At 44.2% G+C, this 14,140-nt stretch overlaps 2 non-coding genes across 2 annotated transcripts; one reads left to right on the plus strand and one right to left on the minus strand.

The window, feature by feature from the left end:
• The first annotated feature begins 6,941 nt into the window (after window positions 1–6,941).
• On the plus strand, window positions 6,942–7,014 carry TRNAV-CAC. Its single transcript has one exon. It is a non-coding gene; the product is annotated as a tRNA-Val (tRNA).
• A 3,465-nt stretch (window positions 7,015–10,479) lies between these two features.
• Window positions 10,480–10,551, minus strand: TRNAH-GUG. The gene has a single exon. It is a non-coding gene; the product is annotated as a tRNA-His (tRNA).
• Window positions 10,552–14,140: the final 3,589 nt, after the last annotated feature.

Below are 14,140 nucleotides of genomic sequence, written 5' to 3' on the forward strand. Positions count from 1 at the left end.
TGGCGCCATGAAAAGGGACTTTAAGGCACTGGATCTGCCTCTGGAAGGGCTGTGTCCACCTGGATGGACGTGGGGCCAACTGTGGCTCAGACGCACCTTTCTCACCCCCCCACCCCGGGCTCTTGAGGCTTCTGAGAACTGAAGAGTCAGTGTGGGCGACCTCTGTGCTTGGGCCGCAAAGCTGATACACAGGGACCTTGACCGGAAAGAGGCGAGGAACCCTAAATCAGGCCCTTTCAGGACCTGCAGATCCTTACTTGATGGATTGCCTGTGTTTCCAGAGTCCTCTTCCTTTGAAAATTTGAAGGTCAGGTGTGTTCAAACATGCAATTCTTGGATATGTCACTAGACAAAAGTGGGCATATGGTTTCCGTAGTGTAGTCGTTATCACGTTCGCCTAACACGCGAAAGGTCCCCGGCTCGAAACGCGGTGGAAACAGCTCCACTTTCCCCCAAAACTTTTAGTTTCATATTTTAAACACCGAAAATAGAGGTCTGCCGCGTGGAGTGAGGCTTGGAGCTTCAGCTTCCCCATCAGTCCTCCCAAAGAATATTCAGGGTCGATTTCCTTTAGGACTGACTGATTTCATCTCTCCTTGACCTGCATACAGGTTTTTCAGGAGGCAGGTAAGGTAGTCTGCTATTCCCATCTCTTGAAGAATTTTCCATATTTTGTTGTGATCCACACAGTCAAAGGCTTTAGAGGAGTCAATGAAGCAGAAATAGATGTCTTTCTGGAATTCTCTTGCTTTTTCCATGATACAATGGAGGAAAAATGGAGGAAAAGGATAGAACCAAATTAATTGGAAAAGTATATGGAAAAGGTTAAATAGAGAGTACTACAAACAACGGAGGAAATTTCATTGGTAAAAGGTGTTTACAGGGTGATGATGATGAGCCTACTCTTTCATGCATTCTAGGATTCCCAGTCAACCTGCTTTCCTCCAGAGATCCTCTCTGAGGATCACAGGCTACCTGGACCTACGTCCTTGTGTGTGTGTGTGTGTGTGTACAAGACACAGAGGATTAGGGTAGTAGTGGAGAATGGGAGAGGATGCATAGACTAGAAACAATCATACATCATTTACATTCTAAAAGAGTGAGACACGTCCCTGGGTGGGCTCAAACCACGAGCTTTTCGGTTAACAGAGGAACGCCCTAACCGATTGTGCCACAAAGTCCGGAGGAGAGTTTCATCCTCACTCCCACAGAAAGCAAGCATATTTACGGAACTGGGCGGAGCCACCTGTGTTTCGCAAAATGACGTTTCCACTTTGGAGCCTCGGACAACCTGAGAGATGGAGTCCACTCAGCCTGTTCGTTCCCGTCGGGAAGCCGGGAGGTTCCGAGGGCAGAAGGTCTCCTGAGCGTCCTCGCCGCTGCAGATATCAGCGCCCAAGAGAAGCCCCGAGCTCGAGCCGAGGGTCCCCAGAAAGAAGCTGATGGCTCCTGGTTTGCTCTGCCTTCGTCCGACCATTTGCGTTTCTGTATATCGGTTTAGTAGATGGGGTGTGTGTGGCTGCAGCTGGAAAGAGATCAGTTTATTGTGATCCACTCAGTGTAAGGCTTTAGCTGTCTTTTGAGGACAGGAAAGGAAAGGTGTGAAGAGGGCGAATAGATCCGAGGAAGACCAAGGGCAGGAGAGAACAAAGAATGAGCCAGAGGGAGAAAGGGACTGCAAGAGAGAGGAGCCAGCTGGTATCGCGGCGGGGGCGATGGGCGCTGAATTGGGGAGATCACAGCGCCTGACTCGCGCAGCTCCCAGGCTTTACTGAGGTGTCCGGGAATCCGGTTCACCCCAAATCGCAAAGCTGATGGCCTTGCATTTGTTCTGGCAGTTTCCTTTGCTGGTTCCATGAGGAGAGGCAAGGTGGGCTGTGTGGGTTTGCAGGTTAATGCAAGACCTATGGGCTACCTTGGAGATGACTAGTGGGCAAAGAAATACACAAATTCACTTTCCCCTTTGCAGGCTGGTCTTCAGGGTCTGGGTGGGAAACTGGAAAATCTGAGTGCCGGCATGGTATCAATATTGATTTCGAGATAAGGAGATCAATAGCCAAGCAGTCAGTGAAAGTGGTTATGTTGGTGGAGGAGTGGGAGTGGGACCCTGACAAGGGGCCAGTGGACTACTCTTCAGCAGGCATGTGTAACTTGATACTGTGTGTGTGTGTGTGTGTGTGTGTGTGTGTGCTGTATATACACAGATATACACATAGTAAGGTCCATTGCTTGTATTTTAACTTTAAATTTTTATGTAGTCATAAATATATATATATATGTTTTGTAAAATTCTGGGTCTTGTGTCATGTATAGGAGTGTTTTCCACTGTAAAACCTTAATTTTTTTTTTTTAATTGGGGGATTTTTGAAGCAAGGAATTGGACTACTGTTCCCCTTTTGATGAGCTGATCAGATGAACGAGTAAACTGGCAGATCCCACAAGCCCAGGAGGTTACTGCTGGTCAGACAGGATTCCTTCACTCTCTCTTGAAAGTTCCACTGCCACTGAGAGATATCACTAACTTAAAAGAAAACCACACCCAGACTTTATACAGTGCAGTGCCAACATGCAAGAGCTTACAGTCAACGGTGACATGCAAAGTGCCATGTGCCGAGGCACTGTCTACAAGTTTTACATGGGTGTACTCACTTTATTCTTTCAACAGGCTTCTATCATATCATCATCCTCATTTCACATATGAGAAATCTGAGACATGGAAGGTTAAATAACTTGTCTAGTCACTCAATCAGTGAGTGGGATCTGAAAGCAGCAATTTGAACTGGAGCCTGCCTGGCTCCACAGGATATGGTGCTAGTCAAAGAGGAACACAAGTGGTAAAAATGTTTGGCAAGAGATTTAAGCCCGCAGGTTTCTTTGACAAAACACCAAGGAGGAGTCATCTAAGATGAATAAAACTGCAGTATCCTCATGACCCACTTGCCTCCCAAACACCTTTCTTATTCCAAGAGCTGCTCCCCTAGAATCCCCAACTTACACACACTTCTGCAAGAACTAGGTTTTCCCTCCCTTTTATCCTTTCCTCTCACCTTTCCAATACCTCTTCCATAGCTCTTCTGTTCTTTCACTTCCAGGTCATTCTTTTTTTTTTTAATTTAAAAATGTTAACTATATCTAAAGAAGAAAATAAGCAGTCATCCGTAGTCCCACCTCCTAGAATGGACTGCTGTTAACAACTTTGCACATTTTCCTTCAAATCTATTTTTACATTATTCTAAGTAGCAAAAGTGCATGGGTTCATGCTAAATCATTTCAGTCCTGTCTGACTCTTTGGGACGCATGGACTGTAGCCCCCCAGGCTCCTCTGACCATGAGAGGTTTCCAGGTAAGAATATGGAGTGGGTGGCCATGCCCTCCTCCAGGGAATCTTCCTGAACCAGGGATAGACCCCACATCTCTTGTGCCTCTTGCAATGGCAGATGGGTTCTTTACCATTAGTATCACTTGGGAAGCCCCTACACTCTATATGTGTTATTTTAAAAAATTAAAATGATACAGAACATACAAATATGTAAAATTTTGAAACATCTTAAATTCAAAAGTAACTTCTGTTAATGTAAGTAAATGATAATGGAGTCATTTAGGTATACCAACCAAGAGAAAATATATATATATGCTTTTATATGATTGAGCTCTTACAGAATCTATTCCAACTTTAAAGTATTTCAATTTACTAGTGTATAAATTTAATGAAAAAACACAAAAATGAAGAAACTGTTGAACTTTCAATCAAATTGTTTACCTTAAGAGACATACGTTTCTAAAAGAACCCTCTAATGCTAATAATAATAATGAGTGTCATTGTATTAAGTTATTAAAATGTGGGATGATTCTTCTCATTATTTTTAAAAAATCAAATTTCTTAAGAATTAATTTTAAAATAATACAATCTATCCATTTCAAATCTGATGACTTTTGACAACTGAACGTACCCATGGAAACACTACCCAGTTCACGAACATCTCCAGCACTCCAGAATATCCTCTTGAGCCTCTTTGCCGTCAATCCCCCTTCCACTTCCTGTCCCAGGTGCTCAGTGATCTAGTTCTTGTCACTAGTGATTAGTTTGTCTCACTGAGTAATTCCCATAGGTGGCTCCGAAGAGTATGTACTCTTTTCATCACTCAGGGTGATATTTTAATCCATATCATTGCCATGGATCAGGAATTTCTTTCATTTTATTGAAGAGTAGTATTCCTTTGAGTGAATATGTCACAATTATATCTATTCACTTTGTGCTGGACATTTGAATACTTTTCAATTTGGGGGCTATTATAAACAAAGCTACTATAAGCAAGTCCCTTTTGTGGGCATATGTTTTATAAATTCCATTTAAAATTTTCTATTCTTTAATATACATTTATTTTGTGAATGGATGTTTCATTCAATGACAAAATTTATTGAAATATTTAAAAATGTATTCAAATGTTACAGAAGACTGAAGTGCCAGCTTATCTTTGATTGTTTCCTCCCAGAACATACTTAATATTGGCCACCTTCTGTGCCAGCTGTGTTATTTGATTATCCCATTTAATCTAGACAATAATTTTATGAAGTACTTATTATTTTTTTCATAAGACACTTGCAAAATTGGCCTAGCAAATTGGAGTTGACCCAAGGTCAAAAGGATGTTAAGTGGTGGCACCAGGACTAATAGGAGGCCCCTGAATGTTGGGCTCATTACATTTGGGCTGAATATTCTCTGCCATTCCTGGTTCCTGGTTTCCTGTCTAGCTTTTGCCCCTGATCTGTGTGCTTGAGGCTGACCCTGGCAACCAGCATTTCCAGGTCTTTCTTGCCCATGGAATCCAATGGGTGCAGCCAAACAAATGAGATCTGAAGGGAGAGGGGAGGAATGTGAATGAAAAAGGTTGCCTGCCATATCAGCAAACAAAGCACGCTGTGCCATCTGGCCACCAGCCACTACCGACCTTAATAAGTGCATTAAGAAGAAACCTATCTGTTGTTGGAGTAGGAAATGGCAAGCCACTGCAGTATTCTTACCTGGAAAATCCCATGAAGAGAGGAGCCTGGTGGGCTACAGTCCATGGAGTCCCACAGAGTTGGATATGACTGAGCGTGCATGACTGAACACAGACTGTGGGATCTTAGGTGCACAAACCCTGGCCCACAGCTGCGAAAGCACCAAGTTCTAAACACTAGATTTTCAGGGATTTCTTATCACATCTTAAGATGTCAGTTACCTGGGTGTAAACTTCGTTGAAGCACTTCATTGTATGTATACTTGAAAACTGCAAGAGACTGGATCATAAATGTTCTCATCACAAAAAAGAAATGAGAATTATGTGATGGGATGGAGGTGCCAGTTAATGCTCTGGTGGGAATCATTGTGCCATATATAACTGTATCCAATCAACATGCTCAACTCACAAGTGTTATGTCACTTATGTCTCAAATACTTGGAGAAAAAAAATTTATGAAAAAGAGAAAGAAACCTGTGTTACTTCTTTAGAATCCATCAAAAGCCAAGGGGATACGTTCCAGGGCTGCAAGTTCAAGTGCAATGCAGCTGGAGAGGAAGAAGGACTGCTTACTCACTGGTCACCTGCCCAAGGTTGTCTGCTTTGGCTCCAGCAACTGGTGGGAACTAGACTGGCCTTCAGCAGCGCCAGGAGGACTGGGTCCCTGCAGGCTCCCACTTCATCCTCATGAGGTGTTTCCATGAGGAAATCACCAAGGATTTCTTCTTTTCCCCTAATCTATTACCACTTCTCACTGTGTCTCTTCAAGACCATTGTGGATGCTGAGTGGACAAGGCTTGAAGGAGATGCTGCTCTTCTCCTACTGGTCTCTTCTGGCCGGGAGGTTACTGCTCGCGGGATCAGAACCAGGGGGCCGGGAGGGCACCCGCTCTCTGAGAACCAAAACTCACCGCGTGCACCCGGGTGCGCCTTGCCGGCTCCCGGCGTACTGAATCCACGCTGCCGGCTGAAGCTTCTCCCGTGGCGCCATGCCTGCGTGGGGCTCTAGACCCCGAGACAGGGGCCATGCTGAGGTGGCCCGGCTCTGCCCCTGACACTGGAGGACAGGCCACGGAGAGGCCAATCTTGACTGACCTGGCCAAAAGAGTTCTCGACCTCGGCCCAGCCCCACACACTCAAGGTTAAAAGACACAAACCCTAAAGTTTCAAAGGAGGGAGACTCTCGAGTTGAATCCATCTCCCGGCCTTAATGAGGAAAGGAAGGAGGGAGGAGATCAGACCAAGAAAAAGATTATGTGCCTCAAAATGCATAACTAACCAAAGAAAAATAGGATTTTCTGACAAGTTGGAAGTGTGGTCTGAAAGACTGGTGTCAAAGAGAAGTGTGTTCGGTCTGAGCCAATAGAGCATCAGGTTAGGTGGGAAAACACCCTTACCACAGGGGTGGAAGGGGAAAGACCCAGAGTTTCTTTCGGAACCCTGGGGCCTTCCCAGAAAGCATAATCCATTGACGCTGTCCCCTTTCCCACATCTGTGGTCCTTAGAGATATTTGGGATCCCAGGTCTCACCTGGGGGCCTCCATTCCAACTCCTTTTTTTGGAAGACAAATCCCAAAGGTTTGCATCGCTCTGATGTTTGCTTTTCAACTATCAAGGTCTGAAAGCATCTGGACCTCGCTAATAGAAAGAGTAACTGACCAGCTGCAGTTCACAGAGGAGCCTGAAATTTTGGCCTGGGAGAAGAGTTGGGGGAGTGAAGAGCAGATTCTGGGGCATCCTGAGGTCTAACTGCCTGGGTACCCACAGGGACCTCGCTCTGGGAGAGGTGAGGAACCCTAAGTCAGGGCCTTTCAGGAACCCCAGATCCTTACTTGAGGGATCACTTGGGCTTCCAGAGGCTTCTTCCTTTGAAAATTTGAAGGCCAGCTGTGTCCAAACATGCATTTCTTGAGCATGTCACTAGGCAGTAGTAGCCATGTGGTTTCTGTAGTGTAGTGGTTATCACGTTCGCCTCACACGCGAAAGGTCCCCGGTTCGAAACCGGGCGGAAACAACGGCACTTCTTTGCAAACTTTTAGATTCGTATTTTAAACAAAACTGGAGGCCCGCCCCAGGGAGTGAGACTTGGCACTTCAGCTTCACGAACATCAGTCCTCCCAAGGAATATTCAGGGTTCATTTCCTTTAGGACTGACTGGTTTCATCTCTCCTTGACCTGCATACAGGTTTTTCAGGAAGCAGGTAAGGTGGTCTGTTTTTCCCATCTCTTGAAGAATTTTCCACAGTTTGTTGTGACCCACACAGTCAAAGGCTTTAGAGTAGTTCATGAATCAGAATCAGATGTCTTTCTGGAATTCTTTGGCTTCTTCTATATCCAGTGGATGGAAAATGGAGGAAAAGAACAGAACCAAATTAATTGGAAAAGCATATGGGAAAGGTTAAATAGAGACTACTACAAACAGTGGAAGAAACTTCATTAGTAAAATGAGTTTACAGGGTAGATGATGTGCCTACTGTTTCGTGAATTCCAGGATTCCCGGTGACCTGCTTTCCCCCGAGATCCTGGACATAGGTCCTCCTGTCTGTGTGTGTGTGCACGCGCGGTTCAGATCCAGGCTAAGGCAAGGTAGTGTCTATAGCCTGTCTTGCCATTTGCCTTTTTTCTTTTTTTTACTTTGACTTAGAGTTGATCTTCAATGTTGTGTTTGTTTCAGGTGTACAACAAAGTGATTCAGTTACACACACATATACATCTAGTTTTGCTTCAGATTATTTTTCCTTACAGATTATTACAAAATATTGAGTATAGGTCCCTGGCTATACCCGAGGTGCTTGTTGGTTAATCTGTTTTCTGCACAGTAGTAGTATGTATATATTAATCCCAAACTTCTAATTTACCCCTCCCCCTTTCCCGTTCAGTAACCATAATGTTGTTTTCTATGTCTGTGGGTTTATTTCCGTTTTGTACATATGTTCCTTTGTATTAGCTTTAGTTTTGTGTTTTAGATTTCTCGTATAAGCGATGTCATATGATATTTGTCTTTCTCTGCCTGGCTTACTTCACTAGGATGACAATCTCTTGTTCCATGCATGTTGCTGTAATTGGCATTACCTCATCCTTTTTTTTTTTTTTTTTGGTTGAGTAATATTCTATCCATTTACTTTTAATTCCAGCACCAGCTTTGCCCCCTAGCAGTGGTGGGAGAGCAGAATTTGCCACTGGCCTGGAAGCAAAATGCAGCAAGAAGAGGAGTAAATCCCACAGCGCCCAAACCTGCCAGTCAAAGCAAAACCTAGAACAACTGCTTGTCTCCCTGTGAGAAGAACACATCCCCAAAGTTTAAATATTGCCCTTCAAGGAGCCTTGCCTATAGTTACACTAACAAGATAACATGGTCATTGTTGTTGTTGTTTTCTGGTAAAGATATTTCTAATATCAGTGAGGTTTTTCTTACACTAAAGGAGAAGGCGTATTTAAAAGGTTTACAATAAAATGCAAACTAGTCATCATGGTCTAGACCAGCTCCTTTTCATCCACCATCCACTGATTTTTACAGAAACAGTAAATAATTGAACTATAGGCACAGTTTGTTGAATTTTTGCAAACGTAATCAGCACCCAGATCAAAGTATAGAAAATTTTCCCCACCCTTGAAATGTCACTTGAGCCACTTTGTAGGCAATTCCTACACTAGATCGCTTATTGTGTTACCATTCTGAGGCCTACTGCAAGAGTGTACTGTTGCCTGCTCTTGAAATTCAAATGAAGGAAGCTACATTTTTGGTAACTGACTTTGCTTTCATGCAACATTTTGTTCATTAAACATATTCATAGAGTTATGCACATTTCACTACTTTTGGTATTATTGGAGTAATTTTGTCGGGATTTTTTGGTGTTAACTGGTGTTCTTGATGAATATCCCATACCAACTTCTTCTATATTGTGCATTCATAGAAGTACTACAATTGCTGGGTCATGAAGTAGGTATAAGATGAACTTTATTAGAAACTGCCAACAGTCTTCTAGAATGACTTTGAACTGGCTGCTACAGGTGCAAGTACTCCACATTTGTCGGCACTTAGTGCACGAATTTTTTAAAAAGCAGTCATGCTGGAGGCTGTGTAATGATATCTCCTTGTAAGTGTGACATTTATTTCCCGAATGAGTAAATATGTCAAAAGTATTTTCTTATAGCTTCTGGTCATTAAAATATTACCTTTGTGATCCCCAGCTTAGGCTTCACAGGAAAAGGGAACCAGGTGCTATGGTCCGTCGCTGAGGTGTAGATGGATTTTCCTAAGTGCCTCTCAGAGACAGAGGCCCAGGCTCAGGGTATTCCCAGTGTCGACAGGTTTAGCTCCAGTGACTGGCCCGGCAATAGTGGACATGCCCAGCCTCCCAGGCTTTTACCATCTCCACCCACTTTCAGTTGAGCAAGTGCAGAACATGTTTTTAAAATATTCTCTTTTAACCTATTCATTTCACATTCATTTCCCTGAGTACTTTGAACAGCCAATTCATCTCACTACCATAAAGGGAAAACTGATATCAGCAGCATAAGCAGATGGTTCATGTAAAAATCAGTGTCAGAATATCAATACGATGGTGATCCAGGGAAATGCCCTGACTCTCCAGCTGCTGTTGTTTGGAATCCCCTTGGTCTCTACCAGGCAGTGGGCACGGTTTCCCTTTTCCCTTGGAAGCTCGCTCAGAAGACCTGTTAGGACAAATGTTATGTCCACTGTAGGGCAAGAGGTGAGCCAGGGAGAGGAGCTGGTGGGCAGGGGCCAGGGGTGTGGACCAAGCCTGCAGAGGCAGCGATAGATGAGGCAGCAACAGTGGCTGTACATGTATGTGGTACCGGAAGAGCTGATGAAAGGCGGTGAGTCCAGTAGGTGAGAGTGCGTGCTCTGCCTGTGTGGGGAGGGGCAAGAGGATTGGGAGATCTTTGCTGGAATTAGGGTGGAAGAGGGGAGGAGGGCGACCCTGAGTGAAAGATGGTGGCCCGACGGGTCCATGCTTATAGTTAGCTGGCAGCAGAGATACCGTGATCTTGAAGGTGCTTTCTCCAATGGAACGTCTTGTCCGTTGCCTTCCCGGCGTTCTGACCTCTGTGATTTCCCTACTAGGGTGAAATCGACTTCAGAATTTCTGCTTGATAATCCCTATATAGGAAAATGTCTATATTCATTCAGGTGAACTGAGGAAAGGACAAACTCAATAGTTTAAAGTAGCAGGGGACGGATAGGCGTTACCTGGGAAACGTGCCAAAGGGCTTCATCCATGTATCAAAGTGTATCTTCCATACCTGGTTGATAAAAAAATTTGTACCTCTTGATTTTGGTGATTATTTCACATCAAATAGCTGTTCATTCATGATTTGTGCATCTTGTTCTGTGAATACACCTTAATAATTTTTATCTCGGATAGAATGGGCGGTCACATGTTGCAGAACCCAGTGCAGACCATTACCGTGTTGAAGAAAAAGAAGTCAGACGCCACGTGAAACACGGAGGCCATGCCGTGACTCGGATTCGAACCGAGGTTGCTGCGGCCACAACGCAGAGTACTAACCACTATACGATCACGGCGTGCCACATACCACGCCATGAGAACGGTCTTTAATGTCTGTCCTTTGACGTAAAATGATTTCGATCCTTGCGCTGCTTTATTCTTGGGAACTGCAGCTATTCGTTTTCTCTCTTTCATGCTCGCACATGGGTTTCCCCGCTCTGTCTCTCAATTCTGATATACTGTGACAAAAGGAAACAAAATCAAACCAAACACCAATTCTCATCTCCCCAGATGCGGCACGTTCCTTCTGGGAAGTCTGGCTGTCCTCGTCCCCACCTCGCCGGCTTCTTTTCCAGCTCTTCGCAGTCGTCCCTTTGGATCCACCTTCCCGGTTAGCTGGTTCCGGCTCCCGCCCCACCGACCGCGGCCGAGCCGAGGGAGGGCAACACCAGCGGTGCGGACGGCCGGGTGAAGGCGGAGCAAAGAACCGAAAGAAGCAGTACGGAGCCCACCCGGCGTCCAAACTCCCTCTGGCCCCCTCGGCTCCGGCCCGGGGCGTCTCTGGCGCGTTTCTGCCCTCGGAAATGTGTGTGGCTCCACCGGTCGTGGAAGCGGGTACATCCATGGGGATGAGAAGTACCTTACTCGAGCGTGTCTCTGTGGCGCCATCTATTAGTGCGTTGGGCTGTTCACGGAAAGGTTGGTTGTTCTAAACACACCTTAGGAACGCCTTCCTTGAAACACTCAAAAGCTGTGTGGTTCTTTCTACGCTGCGCAAGCTTTCCGGGAAAGGCAAAAGGGCTCCTCTACTGCTTCCCTCCTGTCCGGCGTCATGGTGCACAGGAGGTTTGCCAGGTCCCTGGGAGTCCAGAATTTCCTGAAGCAGTGAAACCAGTAACCATATTTCTTTACGTTTCTCCTTTACTGAGCATGTAACAAATCCACGGTTCTGTGTTTTAATCCGTTACATACTTCTATAGGGATTTATATTTAAAATCTTTTATTTTCCCCATACAGATACCATTTCTCTTTTCCTTCCTCCCTGTGCGTACATCCAGATTTCCATCTGGTGGTGTTCTTCCTGGAGGATTCCTTTAACATTCCTTGTACAGTGGTCTGCTGCTGATGAAGTCTTTCAGCATTTGTATGTCTGTAATGGTCATTATTCACCTTCATATTGAAAGACTTTAAAGGTGGGTAGTGATAGAATTCCACCTTGACTATTTTGGCTTCTGTCCTTTGAAGAGGCTGCTCCACTGTATTTTAACTTCCATGCATCTCTCTTCTCCTTTAGTCTTTATTAAATTTTTTACAATATGGCTTCTGTTTCATGGGTTTTTTTGTTTTTGGTTTTTGCCATGAGGCTTGTTGGGTCTTAGCTCTTCAACCAGGGATCCAACTCACACCAAGAAGGCCAAGTCTTAACCACTGGACCACCCGGGAAGTCCCTCACTTCTATGCTTCTGATAAAATCTGACATGTGTACTTTTGTTTCTATATGTATCCGGTCTTTTTCCTCTGGTCCCTCGGGGACTATATGCTTTTTCAATGGCTTTGAGCACTTTAATTACGATGCGACTAGATGTGTGTTTTCCGTGCTGTTGTGCTCATTCATTTTGTTCATTTGGCTCCTTGGATCGGTGGGTTTATCATCTTTACTATGATTGAAATTATCTGACATTGTTCCTCCAAAAACTGTTTCTCGTCCCTGGGTATTTTCAGGAGCATCAGTCACCCATGTATCAGGTCTTTCAGTGATGTGCTACCATTCAATGGGCAGTGCTAAAGAACGTTCAAAGTACTGGACAATTGTGCTCACTTCCCATGCTAGTAAGGTTATGCTCAAAATCCTTCAAGCTAGGTAGGCTTCAGCATTCAACTTGAATCAAGAAATTCCAGATGTACAAGCTGGGTTTAGAAAAGGCAGAGGAAGCAGAGATCGAATTGCAAACATTTGCTGGATCATAGACAAAGCAAGGGAATTCCAGAAAAAACATTTACTTCTGTTTCTTTCACTACACTAAAGCCTTTGACTGTGTGGATCATAACAAACTGTGGAACACTCTAAAAGAGATGGGAATACCAGACCATCTTACCTGTCTCCTGAGAAGCCTGTATGCGGGTCAAGAAGCAACAGTTAGAACCTTATACGGATCAACTGACTGGTTCAAAATTGAGAAAGGAGTACAACTAGGCTGTTTACTGTCTCCCTGTTTATTTAACTTGAATGCAGAACACATCAGGGGAAATGCCAGGCTGGATGAGTTACAAGCTGGAATCAAGATTGCTGGGAAAAATATCAGCAACCTCAGGCATGCAGGTGACACCACCCTAGTGGCTGAAAGCAAAGAGGAACTAAAGAGCCTCTTGATGAGAGTGAAAGAGGAGAGTGCAAAAGCCAGCTTATAACTCAATATTTAAAAAAACCTAAGATCATGGCATCCAGCCCCATCACTTCATGGCAAATAGAAGGGGAAAATGTGGAAGCAGTGACAAATTTTCTGTTCTTGGGCTCTAAAACCACTGCGGATAGTGACTGCAGCCATGAAATTCGAAGACACTGGCTTCTTGGAAGGAAAGCGATGACAAACCTGGACAGTGTGTTAAAAAGCAAAGACATCACTTTGCCCACAAAGGTCCATATAGTCAAAGCTGTGATCTTTCTTGTCGTCATGTACCAATGTGAGAGTTGGATGATAAAGAAGGCAGAATGTTGAAGAACTGATGCTTTGGAACTGTGGTGCTAGAGAAGACTCTTGAAAGTCCCTTGGATACCGAGGGGATCAAACCAGTCAATCCTAAAGGAAATCAACCCTGAATACTCATTGGAAGGATAATGCTGAAACTCCAATACTTTGGCCACCTGATGAGAAGAGCAGACTCCTTGGAGAAGTCCCTGATGCTGGGAAAGTTTGAAGGCAGAAGGAGAAAAGGGCAACAGAGGATGAGATGGTTGGATGGCATCACCGATTCAACAAACACGAACTTGGGCAAACTCTGAGAGATATTGAAGGACAGGGAGGCCTGTAGTGCTGCAGTCAGTGGAGTCACAAAGAGTCAAACACAGGTTAGCAACTGAAAAACAACGACTCTTCAATGACACTATGTTCATTAAAAGCATTTTATTTTGACAGTGAGTTTCCATTTGGATACTGTGAACAGCTTTTCATTGCTTTGTGCTCCATAATCTTGTTTATGTTGTTTTCTGCCATGTCTAATCTGCTCTTCAATCTGGTGAATTTATTGCATTGGATGTTATAGTTTTCAGCTCTAAAGTTTGATTTTTTTGCCATTTTTGTATGTTCTGTGTTTCTAGTTAACATTTTGGACGCATGTATACCATCATGATAACTGTTAAAGTCTTCTCTGCAGACTTTTACATTGTGTCCCTTCTGGCTCAATTTCATTGACTGATTCATTCATTCATTCGTCTCCTCCTTACCTGTCATTTTCCTGCCTCTTTGCATGACTGGCATCCTTTGATTGGAGGCCAAGCATTGTCAGAGTTTCCCATTTGGGGCACTGGCTCTTTTGGTATTCCTACAAATCTTCTTGAGTTTTATCTGGGGGTACATTTGAGTGACTTGTAAATGGTTTGATCCCTTTGGATCTTCCTTTCGTGATTTTTTTAGGTAGGTCAGTCTAGAGCTGCTTATTCCCAATACT

The sequence above is a fragment of the Bison bison genome, unplaced genomic scaffold, assembly GCF_000754665.1.
Source record: "Bison bison bison isolate TAMUID 2011002044 unplaced genomic scaffold, Bison_UMD1.0 scf7180017864104, whole genome shotgun sequence".
NCBI lineage: Eukaryota > Metazoa > Chordata > Mammalia > Artiodactyla > Bovidae > Bison > Bison bison.